The sequence below is a fragment of the Macaca fascicularis genome, chromosome 1, assembly GCF_037993035.2.
Source record: "Macaca fascicularis isolate 582-1 chromosome 1, T2T-MFA8v1.1".
In the NCBI taxonomy this organism is placed as follows: Eukaryota; Metazoa; Chordata; class Mammalia; order Primates; family Cercopithecidae; genus Macaca; species Macaca fascicularis.
Window position 1 is genome coordinate 191,713,337 of NC_088375.1, and position 26,469 is coordinate 191,739,805.

The window sequence follows — 26,469 nt, forward strand, 5'->3', positions numbered from 1 at the left end:
TTGGGAGGGAACCTTCATGGCGTGTGGGGCTTACAAAAAGAACTACTTCTCTGTGACCCTGCAAGCTACAGGCGCCACATAGCAGCTTGCTGAATGAGTCCACCAGGGGCTACACTCGGGCCACTCCAGGGTTGCCAAGGGAGTCAGGCAAGTGACGGGATGTGTGGGGCTCTGGTTTCCATGTTCAGAGGGTGGCCTGGCCTGAGGCTGTAGTGCATTCTGATTCTGTGCCTGGGCAGGAAATTGCCAGAAATCTCATTCTCCTGCAGTGTCCCTCCAGTGTCCTCTATTGAGAAAACTTAACATCAGTCTCACTTTAAAGGAGAAATGCTCAAATGAGTTCAGCTGTTTATTACAGAGCATATGTTAAAGGCTGCATTTCAAAGTGGGAAGGAATACATGGCTAACTGATACAGTCCACCCCTTTGACTACTCAGTTCTCATATACATCATATATATATCATATACATACCTCTTGTGAACATTTAAACTCCTCTACAACAAACAAAACAACTTTATATTTTTACATAACAAGTTACATCGGTCACACTTCCTGTGAGATGTGCAGTCCCAATACCTGTTGTATCCGTCACAGGCTATATTAATTACTCCTCAAATTCAGTCATAACTGCACTGATATTCTGTTACCTAAAGACAAATGTGTAAAGTTTACTTCCAATAACTTGTGTATAAAATAATTTTTAAATGAAAATTAGAAAGATGAAGAGCATCATTATTATATATAAATGAAAACATGCATATCACAAACAGAGAAAATATGAAAAGCAATTACAATTCTTGTTTCCACAATCGGTCATGACATTATAGTTGCTATCTACAGCTTCCTTCTTCAACTACTCATTCCATATCTCCCTTTCCCTCAACCAGAAACCCAGCTGCTCTAGGTTATTTACCTGATGGAGTGACCCAAATTTTAATTCCTGAGAGGTCCAGGTCCCCAGTTATCTTGTGTTTTTTTAGTTGCTATAATTTTCCATTAACCTTTACTGTTAAGCATGGAAGTAATAAGAATTGCCCCCAGACAATCCTGTGGGTTCCAGACATTCTTCTCTTTGCCTCAATTGTATATCAACATCTCATTTTTCTCTTTGTAATCAGGACCAATCATCCAGCCAGCAGATTAGCTCCTTATTTTGCCTGTTAGTTCAGTGGTGCAAGGAGCCCAAAGTAGCCACATGGAAGTCCCATCTCGCAATTCAGTGGAAACCTTTGTTTTGCCCAAAGGTGAATTTCCTATTTGGGGATGAAGATCTCCAAGCTAGTGGAGCTCAAAGTTGCTGGGGGAGGAAGAAAATATTCAATGAGTTATTAGGTAAAATAGTGAGAGGACTCATTCACAGTTTTACCTCTTGATTCTTGGACCCATGCATTCTGGCTCTCTGGGAAACAACACCTAACAATGGGCTCTGATTCAAAGCATAAACTGCATCCTGTAAGATAAAGCCCTCAATTCCTTCTTCAATTCAACTCTTTCCTTTTGCATTTTACTAAAGCAGGGGGAACCGTGCCACTCCTTCAACATTTTGTTTAGAAATCTCGTCTGCTAAATGCCCACTTTTATTACTTGCAAATTCTTACTTCCAAACACACACACACACACACACACACACACACACATGCACACACACAGTTCAGCCAAGTTCTTTGCCACTTTATAACAAGGATTACCTTTCCTTCGGTTTCCAATAACACATTCCTCATTTGTGTGTGCAATCTCAGCAGAATCTCCCTTAATGTCTATATTTCTAGTATGCAACTCAAAACTCTTCCAGCCTTCACTCATTAACCAGTTCTAAAGCTGCTTCAACATGTTTAGGTATTTGTTACTGTAGCACCCCACTCCCGGTACCCAAATCTATATTAGTCAGTTCAGGTTGCCATAACAGAAATACCATACTGGGTGATTTAAACAATAGACATGTATTTTCTCACAGTTCTGGAAACTGAAAGTCTGAGATCAGGGCACAACATGATCAAGTTCTGGTGAGAGCTCTTTTCCTGGCTCACAGATAGTTAGATGCCTTCTCACTGAGTCCTCACACAGCAGAGGGAGAAAAAGCTCCCTGGTGTTTCTTCTTATAAGGACATGGATTCTATCAAATTAGAGCCCACCTTCCTGATCCAATTAAATCTTAACTACTTCCTTAGTCCAGATACAGTCACATTGGGGGTTAGAGATTCAACATGCGAATTTTGGGGGGCACAGTTCAGGAGAGACACAGTCTGTAGCATTCTCCCCCATCCCTGACTTCAAGCTCTGGAAAGCTTACAAAGGACTGAGATATGCAATGTGGAGCGGGGCAAGGAGTAAGTTGGCCCTCCATGTCTGCCACCCCCTCAGAGAATCTCATTCCCATGAGATCACTGGTCTCCATGGGTCGCTGCAGTATCTTCTTGACTTGTGGCATTATAATTTCACGACTGTCTTTCCTTATCTCTCTCTTCATTCCCAAAGGATCTGATACTAGCTGGACCACAGTGGATACTCAAGAAATAGTGGAAATGAATCAACCCCTCCCTAAGACATCTGGGCCACTGATGAGGCCTGAAAGAAAGATGGATGTCTCTGCTAACTCTGAGGCCTGTGCCAGAAATCTCTATTAGTCAGGGTTCTCTAGAGAGAACTAATAGGAGATATATATGTGTATATAAAGGGAAGTTTATTAAGTATTAATTCACATGATCACAAGGTCCCACAATAGGCCATCTGCAAGCTGAGTAGTAAGGAGAGCCAGTGTGAGTCCCAAAACTGAAGAACTTGGAATCCGATTTTAAGAGCAGGAAGGATTCAGCATGGGAGAAAAGTGTAAGCTGGGAGGCTAGGCCACTCTAGTCTTCTCATGTTTTTCTGAAACATTTTTCTGCTTTATATTCTAGCGGTGATGGTAGCTGATTAGATGGTGCCCACCCAGATTAAGGGTGGGTCTTCCTTTCCCAGCCCATTGACTCAGATGTTAATCCTTTTTGGCAACATCCTCAGAGACACACCCAGGATCAGTACTTTGCATTCTTCAATCCAATCAAGTTGACACTTAGTATTAACCATCACAAGTCCACCCCTTCAACTTGAACCCATACACATCTGCTGAGATGAGATACATAATCTTGAAATAAAGACAATTACAGTCATCATTATGCCTAACATAATACAACTATCCTTCGTATAACCAGAAACGCACCAATCCCCAACCCAAATACTATTACATAAAGTTAACAATACTTAAATGCTGATATGAAGTCAATAAATCTTATGTTACATGATAAAGGAAAAAGGAAATAAAGATATTTTCTTAGTACAAGTGTATACATGCATGCACAAACGTGTTTTTAACAAAAGGAGAAAATACTCATGACTATTGCAGTCCCTGTTTCTGCAGCTGGTCACGTACGTGGTCATAGCTGGTATTGATGACTACCTTCTTCTACTGCCCATTCTGTGCTCCCTTTGTCTTCAGAAAGTACCTCAGCAGGTTGTGGTTTTTTTCCTGGTGGCATGACCCAAACCTTCATTCCTGAAGGGTCTGGGCCATTTGTAGTCCTGCCTGGATTAGGCTGTTGTAGTTTCCCATTGACCTTAATCACAGGGCATGGTAATAGTAAGAGATGCCCTAATGGACCTCCTGTATTCCATGCATACTCTTCCTTACCTCCACTGTGGAGTAGTAGACTGATTTCACCTTGATAGTCCAGGTCAATCATCCCAGCCAACACTGTAAGTCCCTTCTTAGCCTGTTGACTCAAAGGTAGGAGGAGCCCAAAGTGTCCAGGTGGCAATCTAAACTTCCAGTTTAATGGAATCATTGTTGTGTCTCCTGGTGGAAACACTCCTCCCTCTGGAACTAAGACCTCTAGGTCAACAGAACATAATGTCTTGGGAGCAGGAAGCAACAATTTTGCTAGTGGATTACTAGAGGTGATGGTGAGTGGTGCCACTTCCATTTCCAACCCTTGATTCCTGGACCTGTGAATCCTGGCAATGGGAGAAACAGTACCATATATTGGATGCTGATTCAGAGCACACACAGCCTTCTGGAGAACTTTGCCCCAGTCGTGCACAGTATTGTCACCAGTTCATGTTGTAATTGTGACTTCAAAAGGCCATTCCACCATCCTATTAATCCAGCAGCTTCAGGATGATGGGTAACATGGTAAGACCAGTGAATTCCATGAGCATGAACCCACTGCTACATATCTTTAGCCGTAAAGTGAGTGCCTTGGTCAGAGGCAATGCTGTGTGGAATACCATGATGGTAGATAAGGCATTCTGTGAGTCCATGGATGGTAGTCCTGGCAGAAGCATTGCATGCAAGACAGGCAAACCCATATCCAGAGTAAGTGTCTAATCCAGTGAGGACAAACCTCTGCCCTTTCCATGATGGAAGATGTCCAATATAATGAACCTGCCACCACGTAGCTAGCTGATCACTGCGAGGAATGGTGCCATATCGAGGGCTCAGTGTTGGTCTCTGCTGCTGGCAAACTGGGCACTCAGCAGTGGCCGTAGCCAGGTCAACCTTGGTGAATGGAAGTCCATGTTGCTGAGCCCATGCATAACCTCCATCCCTGACACCATGACCACTTTGTTCATGGGCGATGACAGGGGTTGCTGGGGAAAGAGATTGAGTAGTGTCCACAGAACAGTTCATCCTATCCACTCGATTATTAAACTCCTCCTTTGCTGAGGTCAGCTATTCATGAGCACTCACATGGGATACAAATATTTTCACAGTTTTTGACCACTCAGAGAGGTCATCCACACACCTCTTCCCCAAATTTCTTTGTCACCAATTTTCCAATCATGCTTCTTCCAAGATCTTGACCATCCAGCCAAACCATTGGCTACAGCCCATGAATCAGTATATAATAGCACATCTGGACATTTCTCCTTCCATGCAAAGTGCACAACTAGATGCACTGCTTGTTCTGCCCACTGGGAAGACTTCCCTTCACGGCTGTCCTTCAGGGATGTCCTAGAAAGGGGCTGTCATGCTGCAGCTCTCCGCTTTCGGGTGGTGCCCGCATATCTTGCAGAATAATCTGTGAACCAGGTCCTAGTCTTCTCTTTCTCTGTCACCTGATCATAGGGAACTCCCCATGAGGTCCTCAGTACAGGCTGGGGGAGAGAAGGCCATGGGGCCATGGACATTTGAGCCACTTCCTCATGTAACTTACTTGTGTCTTCAGGACCTGCTCAAGCCTGATCATGTATATACCGCTTCCATTTGATGATGGAATGCTGCTGTGCACGACCCACTTTACGGCTACATGGGTCAGAAAGCACCCAGTTCATGATTGGCAGTTCAGGTCGCATGGTGACTTGATGACCCATAGTCAAATGTTTAGTTTCCATCATAGCCCATTAACAGGCCAAGAGCTGTCTCTCAAAAGAAGAGTAGTTATCTGCAGAAGATGGCATGGCCTTGCTCCAAAATCCTAGAGGCCTCCGCTGTGGCTCACCTATGGGGACCTGCCAAAGGCTCCAAAGAGCATCCCTATCTGCCACTGACACCTCAAGCACCATTGGATCTGCTGGGTCCTATGGCCCAAGTGCAGAGCAGCTTGCACAGCAGCCTGGACCTCCTGTTCTGGACCCCACAAAACTGGCAGCCTTTCAGGTCACTTGATAAATGGGCCACAGTAACACACCCACATGAGGAATGTGTTGCTTCCAAAATCCAAATAGGCCCACCAGATGTTGTGCTTCTTTCTTGGTAGTAGGAGGGGCCAAATGCAGCAACTTACGCTTCACCTTAGGAGTATCTCAACAGGTCCCATACCATGGGACCCCTAGAAATTTTACCAAGGTAGAAGGTCCCTGAATTTTGGTTGGATTTATTTCCCAAACTCTGGCACACAAATGTCTCACCAATAAGTCCCCTGTGTTTGCTACTTCTTGCTTACTGGACCCAATCAGCATAATATCATCAATATAATGGACCAGTGTGATATCTTGCAGAAGTGAAAAGTGATCAAGGTCTCTCCAAACAAGATTGTGACATAAAGCTGGAGAGTTGATATACCCCTGAGGTAGAACAATAAAGGCATATTCCTGGCCTTGTCAGCTGAAGGCAAATTGATTCTGGTGGGCCTTATGGACAGGAATGGAGAAAAAGGCATTTGCCAAGTCAATGGCTGCATACCAGATACCAAGAGATGTGTTAATTTGCTCAAGAAATGAAACCACATCTGGTACAGCAGCTGCAGTTAGAGTCACCACTTGATTAAGCTTATGATAATCCACTGTCATTCTTTAAGATCCATCTGTCTACTGCACAGGACAAATGGGAGAGTTGAATCAGGATGTGGTGGGAAATCACACCTCCGCAATCCCTCCAGGGATGCAATATTGTTTTTTATTTTACTATTTTTCCTTTTTCTTCTTTTTTTCTTTTTGAGGCAGTCTCGCTCTGTTGCCCAGGCTGGAGTTCAGTGGCATGATCTTGGCTCACTGCAAGCTCCACCTCCAGGGTTCATGCCATTCTCCTGCCTCAGCCTCCCAAGTAGCTGGAACTACAGGTGCCCGCCACCACGCCTGGTTAATTTTTTTTTTTTTTTTTTTTGTATTTTTAGTAGAGATGGGGTTTCACCATGTTAACCGGGATGGTCTCGATCTCCTAACCTTGTGATCCAACTGCCTCAGCCTCCCAAAGTGCTGGGATTACAGACATGAGCCACCATGCCTGGCCTTTATTTACTATTTTTTCTAGGTAAAGGCAGCTCTAATGACTTCCATTTGGCCTTTCCCACCATAGTAGCCCTCACCCTACCGGTCAGGGAGCCAATGTGAGGTTTCTGCCAGCCGCTAAGTATGTCTATGCCAATTATGCATTCTGGCACTGGGGAAATGACCACAGGATGAGCCTGGGACCCACTGTAAGTCGTACCTGAGCTAAAACTCCTTTAATTACCTGACCTCCTTAAGCCCTACTTTAACTGGAGGACCACAACGACGTTTTGGGCCCCTTGGAATCAACATCAGCTCAGAGGCAGCGTCCAATAGTCCCTGAAATATCTGATCACTTCCCTTTCCCCAGTGCACAGTTATCCTGCTAAAAGGCCAGAGGTCTCCTTGGGGAAGGATGGGAAAAAGATTGACAGCAAAAATTGTTGGTAGTGTAGCGGGGTCCTTCCTCAAGGGGTCCCAGCCTCCCCTTCATTCAAGGGGTTCTGGGTCTGTAAACTAGCTCAAGTCTGGAAATTGATTGAGGGGCCATGATTCTGTTTTTATAATTCAAATTAGTCTTTTGTTCAGTCAACCTAGAAGTTTTCATCTTATATAAATTAAGTAGGAATGCAGTAGGCTTCCTATCAATTTCACTTCTAGGAACACCACGATTAATCAGCCAATGCCAGAGCTCTACAGGAGTCAGACCATTCTGATTGCTGCTTTGCCTCCCCTGTCCATTACAGTAGCTATGCCCACCTTGCCATTGATAGTTGAGTGCCACCACTTGGCCCCTGCCACCTCGGGATCCAATTATTCCCACTGCATTTAAATTTTGTAGTTGAGTGACTGCAGTTCTTATTGTTAGATCTGACATTCAGAAAAGAGCAATTACAGGGCTCTTTAAAGATGCAGGTTCTACCTTATAAATCTAATTTGCAAGGCATTGGTCAAGGGTATATCTTTTGGACCCTTCCAGCTGGGATAAGTAGGTTTAAAGTAACTAATCCACTCCACCATTAAAATCTCCCTAAGCCTTTGGATCTCTTCCTCCACATTAAACCAAGGAAGATCAGGCATTTCCAGCTCATGGGCCATCTTTTGATCCATATTTCAGCTAACCAAGCAAATAAACTACTACTAGTATTTTTTCTTTCCTATCTTTTTTTTTTTTTTTTTTTTTGAGATGGAGTCTTGCTCTGTCACCAGGCTGGAATGCAGTGCCATGATCTTGGCTCACTGCAACCTCCACCTCCCGGGTTCAAGTGATTCCCCTGCCTCAGCCTCCTGAGTAGCTGAGACTACAGGCACGTGCCACCACGCCTGGCTAATTTCTTGTATTTTAGTAGAGATGGGGTTTCACCATTTTGGCCAGGATGGTCTCAACCACCTGACCTTGTGATTCGCCCTCCTCGGCCTCCCAAAGTGCCGGGATTACAGACATGAGCCACTGCACCCGGCCTAGACTGCAACATTAAATGCAGAGTCCCTACTTAGTGGGCCCAAATCAATAAATTCAGCCTGATCCAACTCCATGTTCCTTCCGCCATTGTCCCACACCCTTAATATCCATTCCTATGCCTGTTCTCCAGATTTCTGCTCATATAAATTAGAAAACTCAAGCAGTTCTTTTCAAGTGTAGTGCACCTCCTCATAGGTCACACTCTCAACCTCACCTGTAGGGGCCAGCTAGGGCTTTAGTTATAGGTCTAGAAGCAAACATGGGTGTTGGGGATGGTTCCTGAGGAGAATCACCATTATCCTGTTTAGCAACTGCCTCAGGGGAGGCCATCACTGTTGCCTCAGGCAGTAGAGGGTTTATCTCCTTAGACAAAGGTGGAAAGGCAGATGGCAGCAGCATGGGTGTGGGAGAGAATGTTGCCACTACTGGTGATGGAGAAGCTGTTTCTTCTGGCAAAAAAAGGTTCATCAGAGTTTACAAACTCAGTGTCCCCAGTTTCATCAGGGTCCTCCCATACGTCCCCATTCCAAGTTGCAGGGTCTCATTCTTTTCCAATTAATGCCCTTGCTTTACCAGTAGACACTGAGTGAGGCTGTGCATGCACCTTTCGTTGCAGGTCAGCCACTTGCATGATGAAAGCTTGTGTCCGTTTTTCCACAATTTCAGCTCTTTCTCTACAGGAGATATGACCCTCACTCAGGGCAATCTTAGCAGATTTGAGGCTCAGTATCTGCTTCTAAAGCTGGGAGTTAGAATCCCTGAGTTCATCTTTTCTTTCATCACTTTGTCCACTGAACTTAGGAGCAACCAACCAGCTTCATTACGTTCCTTGGTTATCCACATATGGTCAAAGGTGTTATGTATAGAGTCACTAAACTCCTTGCCTCTCATGAGTGGTGAATCGGGAGTGTCAAATGCATTTATGTTGCATAACTCTCTAAGCAGTTCACACCAAGGACTATCAGTGTTCTCCATACTATTAAAAGTAGAGTCCTTAGCATTTTAGGGTCTAATCGTATTAAGCAGCCAACTCCAGAAACCCCAAAACCAACAAAGGAACTCTATCCTTAATATTATGTTTCTCTAGAACTACTCCTGGTACCAAAATCTGTATTAGGGTTCTCTCTAGAGGGACAGAACTAATAGGACATACATATATATATATATATAAAGGAGAGATTATTAAACATTAACCCACTTGATCACAAGGTCCCACAATAGGTCATCTGCAAGTTGAGAAACAAGGAGAGCCAGTCTGAGTCCCAAAACTGAAGAGCTTGGGGTCCGATGTTCAAGGGCAGGAAGCATCCAGCATGGGAGAAAAATGTAAGCTGGGAGGCTAGGCCAGTCTAGTGTTTTTACGTTTTTCTGCCTGCTTATATTCTAACCACGCTGGCGGCTGATTAGATAGTGCCCATCCAGATTAAGGGTGGGTCTGCCATTCCCAGCCCACTGACTCAAATGTTAATCTCCTTTGGCAACACCCTCACAGGCACACCCAGGGTCAATACTTTGCATTCTTCAATCCAATCAAGTTGACACTAAGTATTAACTATCACAGATTCTTAGAAAGTCCAATGTCATTTAAGTCTTAAAAGAATGAATCACTGCTAGGTATGCTGCCCATTGTGGTTTACAGATGAGCAGCACACATAGCAGCAATGCTTTTTTTTTTTTCTTAGAGATGGGAGTCCTGTCTCCCAGGCTGGAGTGCGGTGGTGCAATCATAGCTCAAAGAAGCCTCAAGTTCTTGGGTCCCAGTGATCCTCCCACCTCAGCCCCCTGAGTAGCTGAGACTATAGGTGCACATCACTGTGCCCAGGTAATTTTTTTCTATAGAGATCGGTGGGGCAGGGGGCAGGTCTCACTTTGTTACCCAGGCTGCTCTTAAACTCTTGGCTTCAAGCAATCCTCTCACTTCAGCCTCCCAAATTGCTGGGATTAAAGGCAAGAGTCACTGTGCCTGGTCTGCAGCAATTCTTATTATTTTATGGTTTCCTTGTTTATTTTATGGTTCACAGAGGACTTTCACAAATTTATTGCATTTGAGTTTCATACACCATGCTTACTCTGCCTATTGTGGCATACAATTTTAGAGACACAAGAGGCTTTGGGGACCCTTATGTTCAACGTGTTAATTTTACAGATAAATGAAGTGAGATTTAGAGAGAGGAAACAAATTGCCCAAAGTCACACACACAGCAAGTTGGCAAGGTTGGCACTAGAACCCAGGTCACTGAACATCAAATTCTGTGTCTTTCCACAATACAATGCAGAGTATACCATGTTAGCCCCCTGAACCACATTGATTACATGCACCAAGTCAGGTCCATGGGCTGTATTGGTTCCACATACCATCATCTTAATTTTCTGTGTTGGCAGCAAATATTGTTTATATGTCCTACTTTGCTTAAATCACTTTGGCCCCCATGCGCCATGTCACACAGTTACCATGTTCCATGTTGGTTACATGTATTCTATTGGTTGCTGTGGTATTATGGTAGATTATATCATTATCTCTGTTATTTGCTGCCCTCCCTGTAATTATGCATGCCTGTCCATTGTCCTGTGATATGCATTACTTCTCAGCAGGAAGAAAATACTTCCTGCCTCCTTGCCGTCACTTGACCATGTGACCTGCTTTGGCCAATGGGATGTGAGCCAAGAGGTGTGTGTCACTTCTGAAATGCTTTATTAGTCATCATTTGTTTTGGCCATTGTTCCTTTCCCTCTGCCATAAGAATGGTATGTTCCAGATAAGGGCTTCTCCTTCAGGGTGGATCTGAGACTGCACAAGGCCATAGCCGACCTACAACTACCATGGGATGTGAGCAATAAATAAACTTTTGCTGTTGTAAGATGCTGAAATTACAGATTTGTTCGTTACTGCACCACAATGAAGCAAGTGGATCAAGATAGCCATGTTAGTTTCATGCATATTTGTTCCACTGACCAAGTACTGTGTTGGTTCAAATGCACAACGTTAGTTGCACATTACAGTTGCTGTACCTTTCTTCAACATTGGACATTCTACCCCAGGCCTCTCCTGGCTCCCAGTTCACTAGGCAACCCTACTATGCCCCATCATTTTGAGAAAAGGCTGCTTAATGTCCTTGTTCCTCAGAATGTAGACCACAGGATTGAGCAGAGCCATGAAGACACTGTAAAAGAATGAGATCTGCTTACCTAGCTCAGGAGAATAGCTGTTGGGCCTCACATAGATAAAAGTGACCAGAGCATAGAAGAGTGTGACCACGGTCAGGGGGGAGGCACAGGTCCAGAAAGCTTTGCAGCGGCCCTGGGTGGACTTAATCTTGAGGATGGCCAGGGCAATATGAATGTAGGAGGCCAGAATGAGAGACAGTGGGACAACAACCATAAAGACCCTGATGACCAGATCTGCCATCTCAATGAAGTGGGTGTCCCTGCAAGCCAAGCTCCGTACCGAGGGACCTTCACAGAAATAGTGGTTGACCGTGTTGGGCCCACAATATGGCAGCCTCATGGTGAGAAAGGTATGAATCAGGGAGAAGAAACCACAGGCCCATGTCCCAACTACCAAGCATGTGCACAGTCCCAAATGAGGATGACAGTATAACACAGCAGGTGGCAAATGGCCACATATTGGTCATAAGCCGTGACTGCAAAGAAGATGCACTCGCTCAGGCCCAAGACACCAAACACATACATCTGCAGCCAACAGCCAGCAAAGGTGATGGTCTGAGAGTGAATGACAAGATGCACCAACATCTGGGGCATGGTGATGATGATATGGCCCATATCCAGCAGGGAGAGGATTCAGAGGAAGAAGTACATGGCAGTGTGGAGATGCATGTCCAGGCAGATCAGGGTGACAATGAGCCAACTGTCTGGGACAGAGCTCAAGTAGAGGAAAAGAAAGGCAACGGAGAAGATCCTGTTGAAATGGGGTCACTGGAAAACCAAGCAGGATAAATTCAGAAACCCAGCTTTGGTTCTGCCCTGGAAGCATCCACATGATGGGGCCTATAAAAAACCACACTTACATAAATGTCATCTGAAATATGGTATCCTAACCTGAGGTCAGGAGTTCGAGACCAGCCTGGCCAACACAGTGAAACCCAGTCTCAACTAAAAATATAAAAATTAGCTGGGCATGGTGGTGGGCGCCTGTAATCCCGCTACTTGGGAGGCTGAGGCAGGAGAATTGCTTGAACCCAAGAGATGGAGGTTGCAGTGAGCCGAGATTGCACCATGGCACTCCAGACTGGGTGACAAGGGAAAAATTCCATCAAAAAAAAAAAAAAAAAAAAAAAGGTATGGTATCCTGGCAAGAATAACAGCTGTGGAGGTAGACAGGCTAGGATTTTAATTCTGGTCCCACTACTCATTTACTGTATAATCTTGAACAGGTTACTTAACCATTCTGAGCCTTTCTCAGCCTGAATCTCCTCATCTGTAAAATGTGACTAATTACACTCACCTCTCAGGATTTTTGTAAGGAGTAGAAGCAATGTATATGAAGCCTGTAACACAATGCCTCAACACAGGAAATAAAACATAAAATGCTCATACTCAATTTCCCACTCTATCCCCACCCCTCAGTAGACAACTGGTCACTCACATGTCTAGCAAGAATCACTTTACACCTTCTCAGCCCCAGCCCCCAAACCTGAGAGAGAGCTCCCTCTGTCTCAGAAAACATGGGTGTGGATGTGCTACGTGCCTCTCCTGACACCATGCAAGCGTTTCTCTCGCCCCAGCCGGTGCAATGTGAGGCTCTGTCAATAGAGGGCGACAGAGGGGCACTGAAATGTGATGGCTGCAGGAAGGTACTTATGTTGCTGGCTTCATTCTTCTTCCTTATTCAGCTTTGCTTCATTCTTCTTCCTTATTCAGCTTTAGAGTGAGTAAACTGGTGCGTGGAAGGGCTGTAGTACTCACTCCAACTGACCTCCGTGGACTACACAGCCACGCACTCAGGCCACACTCTCCCCATCCAGCAGCCACTTCTACAGACCAGCCCTGGCCACATGCTCAGGCAATGCTTCCCCTCAACACAGCTGCCATTTCTATGCAAGCTCTGGCCAGTGCTGCTGGTAGGCTGGTCATTCCTGTGAGTCACATCCTCTTTGAAAAAGTCTGAATCTCAAACTTTTTATTTAGGTAGTTGCAAGCTATCTATCCACTAAGGATTTATTGAGTACAAACATTAAAAATAGTAGATCTATAATAGAGAAACTGGACAACATCTAAACTTAGTGATCACAATTAACATCACCAATAAGGAACAAATAGATACAGTGTGTATCCAGATGTGCAATCCTAAGAATACACCATCTATATAGCATTTTAGCCAAAAATGTAAAACCTGAATCTAATCATGAAGAAACATCAAAGAAACCCAAATTGAGGAATGTTCCATAAAATAACTAGTTTCTAATCTCAAAAAATGTCATGAAAAACAAAAAAATGCTGAGAGACTAAAAGAAAAATAACGAATGCAATATATAATCTTGGAAGAGAGGGATGCTATAAAAGACATTATGACAATAGACAAAATTGGAATATAAATTAGATATTAGATTGTATATATATATATTATTTCAACATTTAACTTCCTGATTTTGATAACTCCTATATGAGAGGGTATTTTTGGTTTTAGGAAATATTCACTGAAGTATTATAAGGTAAAGGAGCATGATATTTGCAAATTACTCTAGAATGGTGCTGAAAATTATAAAAACAGCAATAATATATTTATACAGATAGAATGATAAAGTAAATGCTATAAAATGTTAAAAATTAATAAATCTAGGTATGGGGCATACAGGATTGCTTTGTACTATTCTTTCAACTTTTCCCTAAGTTTGAAGTTATTTCAAAATAAAAATTATTTTAAATTACAATGCTTTAAATGTGAAATAAAAACTTTTCCAGACAAAAAAAAGTGAGATAATTTAAAGGAAGTTATTCAGGCCGAAAAAAAGGAAGAAACACAAAAATGCAAAAAAGAATAAAGAGCACCTCAAGGGCAGGGAAAATATGTATGTAGATATAAATTAATAATAATTACAATATAATAATAAGGTCTTGTGGGACTTAAAACTATTGAAAATGAAAGATTATGACAAAAATAGCATGAAAAATAAAGAGAGTAAATGAAGTTAGAGTAATCTAATTATTTATCAAAATTAGAAAAGTAATAAAACTAATCATTTGTGTTGAACTGTGCTAAGTCAAAGATTTATGTTTTAATATCTAGAGAAATCATTAAAAATAATGTTTAACAAGCTAAAATAAGATAAATGAACTGATAATGCATTTTAACCCAAAATAATGCTCTTTGAGAGAAGGAAAAACCAAACATAAAACAGGTAGTTCAAATAGAAAATAAATAGAAAGATGGCAAATATGACTTCAGTATGTAATTAAGTGCAAATAAACTAAGTATTTTAATTTAAAACACACATTTCCAGATGGAGTTTTTAAAAACTCTACAAATTCCCCACAAAAAGCACACCTTAATATAAGGGCATAAACACTATGGGAAGACAGTATGGGAGAAAATACACCATGTAAATACTAATTAAAAGAAATATGTAGGCCAGGCGTGGTGGCTCATGCCTGTAATCCCAGCACTTTGGGAGGCAGAGGTAGGTGAATCATGAGGTGAGGAGTTCAAGACCAGCCTGGCCAATATGGTGAAACCCTATCTCTGCTAAAAACACAAAAAAGTTAGCTGGGCGTGGTGGTGGGTGCCTGTAATCCCAGCTACCCAGGTGACTGAGGCAGAGAATTGCTTGAACCTGGGAGGCAGAGGTTGCAGTGAGCTGAGATCACACCACTGCACTCCAGCCTGGGCAACAGAGTGAGACTCTATCTCAAAAAAAAAAAAAAAATGTAGCTTCATAAAACATTTGCCAAAATTGGTCATATGCTGCATCATAAATATGAGCTCAAAAAAATTCAAAAAAGAGAAATAATTTGGAATAGATTTTCTGATTATAATGAAATTACCCAGAAATCAAGGTTACACTAAATATAATGAGAAAGTACCTAACTCCTTTGAAATTAGAGATACACTTCTAAATAATTTATGGCATAAAGAAAAATCAAAATGGAAATCAGTGCATTGACCTAAATGATTATACATTATTAATGCTGAGACCCAGGTATCCCTGCTCTCTTGGGGGCCTGGAAAGACCCCCCCCAGCTTTTACAGATTCAGAAGCGTCTGCTCCCACTGCCTGGCTTCTCCCTGCTGTCAGCCTCCACTCTGGTCTTCGAGCAAAGTCGGGGCTGAACCCCAGCACTGTCACAGCCCAGTTGGGTGTGCACATGCTTGGGGCAGGGCTGACACACCAGCTCCCTGCCGCCTCAGCCCCTCCAACTTTGGGCACCAACAAGCATAGAAGGGAAGCCAATGGGGGGCTGAAGGAAGCTTGGCACTGGTGACCCTTGGCACCTACAACCTGGGTGCCATGAATGACAGCCGGAAGCAGACAGGCTCCTGGGTGGAAGGGGGCAGATCCCTGGTGAGGCCCCATCAACAGGCCAGGGAGGGCCTGAAGGCTGGGGGCTAGGCTGCCAGTCCTACAGATGGAGAGGGAACTTGTGGTGCTTTTTCCCGGCCCACCCATGACTGTCCATGAACCAGTCAGCCATGCCCTTCCTCCCCTCTGAGGCCCATAAAAACCCTGGGCTCAGCCAGAGGTGAACAGACAATGGAGCAACCAGCTGCAGAGAGGAGCTACCCACTCTAGGGCCTCCTCTCTGCTGAGAGTTGTACAGACAATGGGACGACCAGCTACAGACAGGAGCTACCCTCTCTGCTAATAGTTGAACACTTGTCAGGATGACCTGCCTAGCAGAGAGGACCTACCCTATCCACTAGGAGGAGCTGAACACTCATCAAGGCACCCTGGCTGTGGAAAGGAACTACCACCTGCAGGTCTCCTGTGAGCAGTTCCATTGTTCAATAAAGCTGCTCTTCATCTTGCTCACCCTCCACTTGTCTGAGTACCTCATTCTTCCTGGTTGCAGGACAAGAACTCAGGACCCACCGAATGGTGAGGCTAAAAGAGCTGTAACGCAAACAGGGCTGAGACATGCCCCTTGCTCACCACATTGCAGGTGAAGAGAAGGAAAAAAGAGCTGCAGCCCTTCAGGGAACCCAGACCTGGGGGCTCTGCTCTGCAGTTCCTGGCATCTCCAAGCTTCCAGGTACCACTGTGTTCCCAATGCCAGCTGTGGAAGCTGTTTGTGGTACACCTGGTCTGTCCACAGCCTCACAGAGAGCCAGCACTCATGCTAGCACCTGGAGCTGTCCACCCTGCTGCAGCAGCTGGCATGTCTGACTGCGCAGTAGCTGGATCCCATGCTCGCTCACACACCCCTCACTATTCCACCCCCGACTCACCCTTGGCAGGTGTGGGACCCAGGCCAGTAGCGGGAGCTGAGCACAGCCTGCCAGGCCAAGTGAGCAAAATAACCCCAGCAAGCCTGAGCAAAACTTGGGCAAAGGCACCACCAGCCAAAGAGGTTTCTGGCCAGAAAAATGACACCCCAAGGATCCTGCAACAATACCTTGTCTACGCAGTCCCTGTACAGTTTCCTGACCTGTGGCAAGAATGTCACTTTCTGACAGGCCCAGGAGTCCCAAGTTTTCTTGGGATCTCAAAGTGAGGAATTCACCCAATTAATACAGATATTTGCAGGCACAAGCTGGGCTTAAGGCATTAAAGTTGAATCTGAGATTTCTTATGAAATAAAGTTCCAGCAAAGCCAAGTGGTGGCTCACGGCTGTAATCCCAGCACTTTGGGAGGCCGAGGCGGGCGGATCACGAGGTCAGGAGATTGAGACCATCCTGGCTAATACGGTGAAACCCCGTCTCTGCTAAAAATACAAAAAATTAGCTGGATGTGGCAGCGTGTGCCTATAGTCCCAGCTACTTGGGAGGCTGAGGCAGGAGGATGGCATGAACCTGGGAGGCAGAGCTTGCAGTGAGCCAAGATCGTGCCACTGCACTCCAGCCTGGGCGACAGAACGAGATCTGTCTCAAAAAAAAAAAAAAAGAGCCTATTTGGCAAATAATTATTCTTGCTGGGTTTATGCAAATACTCAGGCCAAGTATAATAAGACTAAAACTTATCTTGCAAATGAATTTGTATTACAACTTGTCTTTAGTGAAAATGGAAAATGGAGAGAGAAAATTATGCTTCAAAATAAACTATAGTAGGCCGGGCGCGGTGGCTCAAGCCTGTAATCCCAGCACTTTGGGAGGCCGAGACGGGCGGATCACAAGGTCAGGAGATCGAGACCATCCTGGCTAACACGGTGAAACCCCGTCTCTACTAAAAAATATAAAAAACTAGCCAGGTGAGGTGGCGGGCGCCTGTAGTCCCAGCTACTCGGGAGGCTGAGGCAGGAGAATGGCGTAAACCCGGGAGGCGGAGCTTGCAGTGAGCTGAGATTCGGCCACTGCACTCCAGCCCGGTCGACAGAGCAAGACTCCGTCTCAAAAAAAAAATAAATAAATAAAAAATAAAAATAAACTATAGTAGATCTGTTATTAGATTCCAGTTTTGCTTAATGTTTCCAATTTTTGTTATTTTCTACAACTTGGACTGAATTCTAAAATTTTTCCTGGCTACAAGTCTCTAAAATAATGTTTTCCATTTATTTCTTCTTCTTTTCATTTTCCCCCCATTTTTCCTAATTTGAAATCACTGAAAACTAACCTGTGCTTTCTTAAAATCCTGCAAACTGATGCCAGACAACTTAAACTTCAAAGAAAATAACCACAACCTATTTACATACACAAGCCATTTTCATACCTGCCGACTGATGTGTGGGCTTCAGGGTAACATGGCCTATATTGATTTTCCAGAATTGTTCTTTTTATTTGTTTGTTTGCTGCTGTTTTTCCCCTTCTTTTCTCTATTTTCTCTTCATAGGATGTGAGACTTCACAACCTGCTGAAAATAAGCTTTCCTGATAACATGGGACACACCTATCTATGAATAAACTGTCCTAGCTATAAGTGATCAGATGAAACCTACGACCAGAGACTTATTTTCTTCTAAGATGCTTTCTCCAAAAGATTTTAAAAAGAAAAAGGGAGAAATGTGAAACAAAATAAATCTTGAGACCCCAAAATCACTAGGCTAAAGGGAAAAGTCAAGCTGGGAACTGCTAAGGGCAAATCTGCCTCCTGTTCTATTCAAAGTCATCCCTCTGCTCATTGAAATAAATGCACATCTGATTGCTTCTTTTGCAAAAGCTAATCAGAAACGCAAATGAATTTGCCTCTTATCTACCTATGGCTTAGAAGCCCCTTCTCGACTTCAATTTGTCCTGCCTTTCTGGATCAAGCCAATGTACATCTTACATATATTGATTGATGTTTCCTGTCTCCCCAAAATGTATCAAAAGCAAGCTGCATCCCAATCACCTTGGGCATATGTCATCAGGACCTCCTGAGGCTGGGTCATGGGAGCCTCCTTAACCTTGGCAAACTAAACTTTCTAAATTGACTGAGATCTGTCTCAGATATTTTGGGTTAACAGTATCTTAGGCTTTGAAACTCTAGATAAACTGTTTCATTACCCTAGACAGTTGCCAGATAAATAATCCTAAATTTGCATATTAAAGAAAACAATTCTTAGGTGAAAAATCAGGTAGCAAAATTTACATCTCAAAGTACAGAGAGAAAAGGTCTGGCATGCCAGAGGGAAATTAAAATATGTTTAATTATCAATTAAACGAAATTATAGAAATCTATCATAAAGGCCTTTTAAAAACAGACACAGGGCAGGACGCAGTGGCTTATGCCTGTAATCCCAGCACTTTGGGAGGCTGAGGCAGGCAGATCACCTGAGATTAGGAGTTCATGGGCAGCCTGGCCAACATGGTGAAACCCCGTCTCTACTAAAAATGCAAAAATTAGCTGTATATGGTGGCAGGCACCTGTAATCCCAGCTCCTCGGGAGGTTGAGGCAGGAGAATTGTTTGAACCCAGGAGGCGGAGGTTGCAGTGAGCCAAGATCATGCCATTGCACTCCACCTGGGCGACAGAGCGAGACTCCATCTCAGGAAAAAAAAAATTATTAGATATGATAACAGCATTATCATTATGTAGACGAATATTCTTGGGAAATAACATGACAGAAAATTTAGGTGTTAAATACTATGACTTTTGCAACTTAAACTGGTCCAACAAAATAGGAGCAACGAAATAAACTTGGCAAAATATTAAGAGTTGGTAAATCTAATTTACCAAGCCCAGGTGAAGGGCATGGGATATGCAGGTGTCCCCTGTATTATTCATTCACTTTTTCAAAGTCAAAAGCTCTAGAAAATTTTAATATACAAGTAAACAGTCTGACTAAAAAAAAAAAAAAAAAGACATTTACATTTTGATATATTGGCTCTGTAAAGAAAAATTGTGTCCAGATTGGCAGACGACAATCATTAAGTCAGACATGAGGCTGCAACAACTGGGAGGGCTTGAGCTGCTTCCACCAACCTGCTCAGCATTGTTAGGGGAAAAAAATGTAATTAATTGTCACCATTTAAATACCAGATTTCACAAAGAAAAATACTGTGATTTCTACCCTCTCTTGAAAACTGGGAAGACCTGGCAGCATTGGGTCTGCTTTACTGCCTGAAACCAATCAGCTTAGGACTGAGCAAAGCCTTGGTCCACTTCAGTTGGCAGCTCTCCCTGTGGCTGATGCCTGGCCAGGGTCATCCATTGTCTGTATTAGGCTGTTGGGGTCTTATTCCTGTGTGCACTGAGGTCATTACAGTCTATGGTTTCAAACAGGAAACATTTGTTAAACACAACCTACTACCCATGTACATAACTACTGTATACACAAGCAAATACTTCCTGATGAGGAGAAGCAGAAATGTTTCCCAAAAAGGAAAAGAGAAAAAGTCACAAAGAAACTTTCTGGCTGGGTTTAGTAGCTTCTGTCTGTGATCTCAGTTACTCAGGAGGCTGAGATGGGAGGATGGCTTGAGGCCAGAAGTTGGAGACCAGCCTGGGCAACATAGCAAGATCCCCATCTCGAAAAAGAAAAAAAAAACATAAAGGAAGAAACTTTTCTAAATTCTGGGGAACCTAATCCTGAAATTTTTTTCATGCTCTGTAATAATTTTAACTCTTTTTTCCCCACTTCTAACACAAGAAGGATACAAGAAGTCTTAGAGGAAAAAAAAAAAAAAACATCTTTCTTATAAGGTCAAAAGGCTCTGGATTCAAAAATTACTCTCCTTTAATCAGATAATATCAATTATCTGATTAAAACAATTATCTCTTAATATCATATAAAGGCCCCAAATGAGCAAGATAAACTTTGAAAATTCTATGATAAGGTAAATAAGCAAAGAAAAGGCAATATTTTACTCACTCTGAACTCACAAACCTTACAACACGAGGAAATTCAGTTACTAAAGAAACGTAGAAATTTGAGAGCCAAACTTAACAAACAACTTGAGAAAACACTGAAAGCAAAAATCAACTATCTTTTGCTTCTGCTAACCTGCCAGATTCCAAAACATCAGCCTGATGAAGCCAAGGCTAACAGTTCATCAGAAAATGTATGATTATTCTTGGAATAATCACAGGAGAAGTAATCAGGGAAATTTGGTAGAAAGCAGGCTTTGCGGTGTACATGTAAGAAGCATAGGTCTGGAACTAGGAAGACCTGGATTTGATTCCTATCATCATCATCACTCACCAATCCTGTGACGCAGAGCAAGTGTCTGATCCTGAATCCATTTTCTTATCTGTAAAATATAAATAGCACCTCCTGGCAAGGTTACTAGGGGACAATGTAAAGTTCAGTCTGTTCTGCTCTCAAACATGTGTCTGTAAATTAAATTGGCTCCATCTAACTAACATACAGGAAAACGAAGCCATAGTTATGCAGAAGTTACACGGTTCATACATTATTTTTCCAGAATGTTAATGCTTTGTACCACCAACAAACAGCATCTGAATTGAAGCACTAACATGACTAAATGCAGCAAGCTAAGGAGTAATTGTATACGACACACCAGGTACATCATACTCACTCACTCCACATTCTTCCTTTTGGCCACAGGTCTGTCATGAAAGTAACTAATGTGAAGTTTCCCCTAGTATTTGCACGTTTTGCCTTTATCTCCATAAGTCAGCACCTACATCCCTTCTTTACATCCTCTTCATCAAGCTACCTTCACCTTTTTAATAAGCTGAAGTCCTAAATTCAGTCATTTCTTTATTCACCAGAAGTTTAACAAGTCTTAAGTATTTACATTTTTTCATTAGGATCATTCTTGCATTTGTTATTGCTGTGATTACAAAGCTGCAACAGTTTTGTTTGTTTGTTTGTTTGTTTGTTTGTTTGTTGAGACGGAGTCTTGCTCTGTCTCCCAGGCTGGAGTGCAGTGGCACAGTCTCGGCTGACCGCAACCTCCGCCTCTCAGGTTCAAGCGATTCTCCTGCCTCAGCCTCCTGAGTAGCTGGGATTACAGGCACCCTCCATCATGCCTGGCTAATTTCTGTATTTTTAGTACAGATGGGGTTTCACTATGTTGGTCAGGCTAGTCTCGAACTCCTGACCTCAGGTGATTTGCCCACCTCAGCCTCCCAAAGTACTGGGATTACAGGCGTGAGCCACCACACCAGGTGATGGTGCAACAGTTTTGAGAGGTTTTCTCCAAACCTATTTTTCCCACACATTGCTATCTTCAGTACTTGATTTTGTACAATGTGAGAATTTTCAGGATGTGACATTGCAGTAGAAATGCTTACACTTCACTGACACAAAAATGGGAGTTCTCTTCCCCCCCTCCAGAAAAAGAATGAAAATGATTCAGTAATAATAATAGCTAATTTTTTAGTACTTACTATGTACCTGACACAATTCTAAGTGCTCTATTATGTATTGTTAGATCTAAGACATGATCAATTTTAGGATGCATCATTTTATATACCACTGAGAAAGAAAAAAAACCCTACCTTTCCCGACCTAGTATTGTAAAACAGAAGACATGTAAATCTTTCAAGCAATATTAACTGGACATTTTCAGTGAGAACCAGTAAGATTGCCCAAGCCCACACAGCATAGAATAGAAGCTGGAGTGGTGATATAAACAAATTCTCTGTTTGATAGTTCTACGCAGAATGTAGATTGGTGCTTATGGCAAAAGCCTATAAATGCCTCCCAGTGGCAACTACTGGGACTTTGGACTAGAGAATTTCCACTTGAGGGGCATTTACCACTTCACTATGGGACATTGACTGAAGCTACTCATATGAGCAAAAGGCACAAAATAATTCTGAAACCTGAAATACCCACAATGCCTGGGGTGATGTCAGAGAAATACCCCAAGGAGGATGGCAATGCCTGGAAGAGTTCCATCATAAAACAGAAATGGTTAATGCAGGATCATGATACCTGAGGAATGCAAGGAGGAGACACTTAGTAGCAAGAAGCCTCTTTTCGCCTAGGACTGCTGGATTCTACAGTTCCCTATAAACAGCTCTTGACTTATTGACAAGAGCTGCTTGGTTTGTGAATGGCAGTTCCAAGATGAATGGACCACATCTTTCTTGGAAGGATACCACTCTGCCAGTTTTTGCAACCTCATATTTGACTTAATGACTGCCACCTATTAATCTTGACACAATTATTCTTTATTTTTTTTTTTTGAGATTAAGTCTTACTCTGTCACCCAGGCTGGAATGCAGTGGTGCAATCTCGGCTCACTGCAACCTCTGCCTCCCTGGTTCAAGCAATTCTCCTGCTTCAGCCTCCTGAATAGCTGGGATTACAGGCACCCACCACCACTCCTGACTAATTCTTGTGTTTTTATTCAGACGAGGTTTCACCATGTTGGCCAGGTTGGTCTCGAACTCCTGACTTCAGGTGATCCGTCCCCCTTGGCCTCCCAAAGTGCTGGGATTACAGGCATGAGCCGTCACTTCCAGTCACAATTTGTCTTTACAAAATCAAATATATCAGAATGCAAATGTCTTCCTTTTATTTTATTTTATTATTATTTTTTTTAGGTCAAACTGGTTTCTTGCGTATTAAGGACTTAAGGACTATCCATATACCTTTCTTCCCTGCACTCATTCTCACCACTTTTCTAATCATGTCCCTTCCAAGTCCCTGACCATCTAGCTAAACCATTGGCCCCAGTCCATTAGTCAATATAGACTTTTATCTTGGTTTATTTCTCCTTCCAGACAAAATAAACAACTAATGTCTATTGATGTTCTGCCTCTGAGGAGGATTCCTCTTCACCACTGTCCTTCAGGGATGTCCCAGAAAGGGGCTTTAGTACTGCAGCTGTCCACCCTCAGGTGGTGCCCACACATCATGCCTAACCAGGCCTGGGTTTTCTCTTCTTTATCAATTCCTCATGTTGAGGAACATCCCAGAAGACAATAGGTACAGACAATGGAGGGTAACGTAGCAAGAGTAGGGCATCTGGGCCACTTCCCCATGCAAACTTCTTGTGTTTTCAGGGACTATGAGAGCCCACTTTTGTACATACCACTTCTATTTGATGATGGAGTGTGTGCCAGTTTTATGACTTGGTAAGTCAAACAACACCTAGTTTCCAATAAGCACTCAGACCACATGGTAATTTGGTGGCTCATGATAGTTCATGGATCAGAAGACTTAATGTTGTTAAGGCTGGGCATGGTGGCTCACGCCTGTATTCCCAACACTTTGGGAGGCCGAAGTGGGTGGATCCCTTGAGGTCAGAAGTTCGAGACCAGGCTGGCCAACATGTTGAAACCCCATCTCTATTCCAAATACAAAAATTAGCCAGGCATGCTGGTGGGCACCTGTAATGCCAGCTACTTGGGAGGCTAAGGCAGGAGAATCACTTGAACCCAGGAGGCAGAAGGTGCAGTGAACCGAGATCGCACCATTGCACCCCAGCCTAAGCAACAAGAGTGAAACTCCGTCTCAAAAAACAAACCAATAAAAGTTGTTAAGACATCCGTACTCCTTATGTTGAACTACAGATTCAACATCATCCTTACCATAATCGTAGATGACAGTTTTATAGAAATTGACAAGCTGTGAGGCCAGGAAGTCAAGACCAGCATGGGCAACATAGTGAGACCCTGTCTCCACAAAAAATTTAAAAATTGCCTGGACATGGTGGTATGTACCTATAGTCCCAGCTACTTAGGAGGCTGAGGCGGGAGGATTCTTTGAGCCCAGGAGGTTGAAGCTGCAGCAAGCCATGACAGTGGCACTGCACTCCAGCCTGAGTGACAGAGCGAGACCCTGTCTCAAAAAAAGAAAAAAGAAAAGAAAAGAAATTGACAAGCTGATCTTAAAATTCATATTGAACTTCAAGGGACCCAGAATAGGTAAAACAATCTTGAAAAAGAAGAACAAAGTTGGAGGACTCACACCTCACAATTTCAAACTTACTGTAAACTGCAATAAACAGCAGAGAGAGAGACAGAAAGACCGAGTCCATGGCCTGTGTCTAAAGCTCAGTAGTTCGCACAATAACTTTCTATGTGTTCTTTTACCTGGTCCTCCCAGCCACCTTGTGGTGGAGAAATTACCTCCGTTTTCAAGATATGACAGTTGTGTGTGGTCTCCTCTCCACCCAAACCTGAACTCCAAAAGGAAGAAGTAAACGAGCTTGTATAATTACCAAGCGTAAGGTGCTATGCCAGGCTTTTCCCATACAGTATCTCAGTTAATCCTTAAAACACCCTATGAAGATGATATAATTGCTCCCATGTTACAGATAAGGAAACCCAGGCTCAGAGAGGTATAACCCACATGGCTAGGACAGAACACAGCAATATTCAATTCCACTTCTGTTGGATTCCATTGTTAGTGCCCTCTCCTCTATGCCACTTTGAGCCCCAGCTGCTGAGTGCCACCACTGGCCCACTCCTGCCCTTCTCCTGCCCCTCTCCTGCCCCATGCTGTGCATGCTTTCTGCCCACTTCTCTGGCCATCCGCTGCACACAGATGGTAAAGAGCTAGCCTTGGCATCATAGCCAGCTGGCCCCGCTCTTCTGGGGAAGAAATTTCAGTGCCAAAGACATCTGCTTGAGCCTTAGGAATCCCCAGGGGAGCCAGAAGACAGGGAAAAAACACTCTTTATGGCAAATGGGCCAGGCAAGAGACCTCTCCCCTGCCTGTCCAGTGAGCCCCTGAGAGGGATAGGGGGACACAGTTCTCTCATGGAGCCCCAGGCCAGAATCTCCAGCCTGAACAGACTCCCAGAGGAGCGGAAGACTCCACAGTGGGACAGCAGTGGCAGCAGCAACATTTGCTGGGGGCATCAGCCAGGAGCTTCGGCCTATGCTGACAGCCCAGACACTGGATGTCCAAACGAGCCTCAATGCTCAGTCCCAACACTCACCCCTTCCTTGGGGGTGATCCCAGCAGGTTTGGGATGGCCTAGCTGGCTCCCATAACCCTGCTCCCCATTAGCACCAAGCATAAGGTCTGAGCTGGGAGGAGTGGCTTTCCCTAGTTGGGGAGACAGTCAGGAAGAAGTGAAGATACAGAAGATGAGGCTGAGGATGGAATGAGTCACTGTAATAATCTCGCTTGAGAGGCCGGGACTTGAGGGCAATGCTTCCCTGCTTGATCCAGCCAATAGGGCTGAGGGCAGGTAGTGGGACAGAGGCCAACTACTGCGGGGCTGGAGCTGGCTCCTCATAGAGGGAGAGCTGCCTAGCATGGCATAAGCTGCAGGGCCAAGTTCAAGATGGGTGGTAAGTGGGGTCTCTAGGCCTGAGAGAGAGGAGCCCAAGGAAGGAGGTGTTGGACGTTGAAATAGGAGAGGAACTAGATTGGGGGTGAGAATGGCCAAAGGGTCTGAGGTGGGTCTTAGGAGGAGGTTGCAAGGAGGGCCTTGCAAGGGGAAGGAGGGTGGGGACTGAGATAAAGGATAGGAGCTCAATTGAAGGCCAGGGATGGGGCGAGGGACTGAAAGTGGGTCTGGAGAATAAATTAGGGGTTCGGTCCATTCAAGGGGAAGGACATGGGGACTGAGACAGAAATGGCAATAGTTCAAAGAGATGGGAAAATTTTCAAGGATTGAGAATGGATTAGGGAGGCTGAGGTAAGTCTAGGGGATGGAGTGAGGGGATGAAGTTTGAGGAGTCTCTCCCATGGGCATGTGTACCCCCCTCCTCTTTCCTGAGGAGTCACCCCTGCAGAAGGCTTTGTCAGCACTGAGAAGGGCCTGCCCTTGGAGCCAGCTGGGTCTTCCGCATTTCCCCAGCAGGGGTTCCTGAACATCCCTTTCTTTCTGGCAGCTTTGGCTGTCCCACTTGCACAAAGA

General features: G+C 43.9%; 1 long non-coding RNA gene and 1 pseudogene across 1 annotated transcript in view; both read right to left on the minus strand.

Annotated features, from left to right (window-relative positions):
- Positions 1 to 962: 962 nt before the first annotated feature.
- LOC135968791 (uncharacterized) overlaps positions 963 to 26,469 on the minus strand; it is a 32,951-nt gene continuing 7,444 nt past the window's right edge. The window contains exon 2 of the long non-coding RNA XR_010583755.1: positions 963 to 1,298. This is a non-coding gene — a long non-coding RNA (uncharacterized lncRNA). The remainder of the gene's footprint in view (positions 1,299 to 26,469) is intronic.
- On the minus strand, positions 11,209 to 12,689 carry LOC141409188 (olfactory receptor 2A12-like; annotated as a pseudogene).